A 2,500-nucleotide genomic window follows, 5' to 3' on the forward strand; every position below is an offset into this window, starting at 1 on the left:
AATTTAATGCATTTAGTTTGCTAAGGAACATAAGTAAGTTTTAAGGCTTAACATGTCTTATTATTTGATAATAAACTCGGGGTTTTCTGAAACACACTGCCGGGATATCCATTTGCTTCAAAGTTATTTAATAAAAACATCATTTCAACATCCAAAGGGGTCAGAAGTGGAGCAAATATTATATGCTCTGTTGATTAAGGTGAATATGCTATTAATTTGTATTTCTGTGGTGAACAGCTCAAATAATTCATTCCCAAACCAGTAAAAGTAGGTTGTCTTAAAAAAAAAATTACAGGCGACTATTTTCTCAAGAAAGGAAAGTAGTTTTTTTTTCAATTTCACAGGTGAAAATTGAACTGTATACATGTTGACAAATGTAGAAAAAGTATGAACGAAAATTAATATCTTCACAAAACAAGGGATGTATTTGACCGGTTTCGATTATATCTTCGTCAGAAATACATGACGATGATATAATCAAAACCGGTCAAATACATTTCTTATGTTAAAATGTTCATTCTCATTCATATCTACAAAGGTGAAAATGTTATGATGTGGTGCGATAAACACAGTTGTACAGGCAATGGATGCTTGAACGAGAGAAATGTATCGTCTATGTATCTTTTATAAAACAAGGGTTTAATTTCCATAGGACACTCTTTTAAAGAAGAGAATCTTTTGCTTCAGATATATGTTTAGGCATTGTATATACATATACATATATATATATATATATATATATATATATATATATATATTATATATATATTATATATATATTTTTTACATATATATATATATATATATATATATATATATATATATATATGTGTGTGTGTGTGTGTGTGTGTGTGTGTGTGTGTGTGTGTGTGTGTATGTGTGTGTGTGTGTGTGTGACCCACCATGGCAAAACCTTGATTAAGTTAGGAAACAACTAACCTGAATGTTTTGGGGTTTCGATGGAAATTGTATCTTTAGGCCTTTATTTATCCATCTGTTCTGAAGAATTGATTATTTAATGCTTCTAACCACCTTTAAAAGTTTCTTGTTTTTTTTTCTCATCTTAATTAAAATAATTTTATTAAAGTTATCTTAATTTTAATGGATTTGAATTCTAACAGTGGATGGCATCTAAGTTTGATTGCCAGCAAAGTATTATTAGTGACTGGTTGTTATGGACCTTTGCATGCCAAAGATCTGAAGATGATTGCCCAACTTCAACATTTTTCTCAAAAACAAAGTCTTCGGGTTTAAGATCTTCAGTTTATCCTTTGCAAATCAATTTTCAAGTTATTTTGACATGCAATCATTCATTTTACAACTTATTCAATTATTTCTTCAGAAATATCTCCAAATGTCAAATTTGCTACTTAATTAGGGATTTGCTATAGTGAGTCACATATGTGTAATTGCCCTAGCGGTCTACCAGGTGTACTGGATCAACAACACACTGGCTCAAACACAGAATCCTTGAACATATAGGTTTACCTCTGAGTAAACCAACGCTCTCTGCTATTCGCCAACACATGGAAAAGCACGCAAACACTCACAATGGCTTAAAAATTCTGTCTACATCTCCCGTCAGGCTCGACCACATAATCTCTGACTCTTTGTTAATCACAAGATGGAACCAGAGCTTAACAATCACAACACGGCGTCGTAACTACCTATTCACTCTTTGTGGTGTGTTTTGTACTTTTCTTTCGTACATACTTCTCGCTATTTCATATATTTTTTTGCTTCGCGCTTCGCCTGTTTTGTGACATTTATGTATAATTTTCAAATGGTTTCCCTGCGTGGTCCGGCTCTAATATAATTGATTTGTTCGTTCTTTTAGCATTGATGATGAAGACGGTCGTTTTTTAAACGTTTGCAAAATAAAAATGTCCATCACGGCTTTGGTTATCTTTCCCCTCGTAAGATGAAAACAATCAATACAAATAAATGCATTACAGATCGATAGATAAATATGCACTGATATATAGATATACATATAGATGTATGAATATATATATTATATATATATATATATATATATATATATATATATATATATATATATATATATATATATATACGCATGTATACATGTCACATTTGCATATACGAGGGGCCCTTATTAAAGATTTCCCCTGATCCACTTCTGCTTATCCTAGGAGGCTGAAATTTCACATCCATAATACACCTCTCTGTAAGTCATGTGTTGCTCTCTTAACTTATAACATGTTACCTGTTATACGGTGAAGGTGCATTAAGATGTGAAAATGAAACCAGTGGAATATCGAGCAGTGGCCGTACACGATAAGAGACCTTCGATGAAATGAAAACAATTTATGAGTTGGACGTTCCATCACATGGCATTGTTAAACATTGACATCGTTAATTCAGGTGTTGTCGGAGATCTGTGGAAACGAGTCTTGTCCCTGAGCGACCCGAATCAGCCCAAGATGTCAAGATTAGTCTTAGGTCCGTGGACAAAATCATTCACGATTGTCTGCAT

Source organism: Penaeus monodon, chromosome 26 (assembly GCF_015228065.2).
Source record: "Penaeus monodon isolate SGIC_2016 chromosome 26, NSTDA_Pmon_1, whole genome shotgun sequence".
Lineage (NCBI taxonomy): Eukaryota > Metazoa > Arthropoda > Malacostraca > Decapoda > Penaeidae > Penaeus > Penaeus monodon.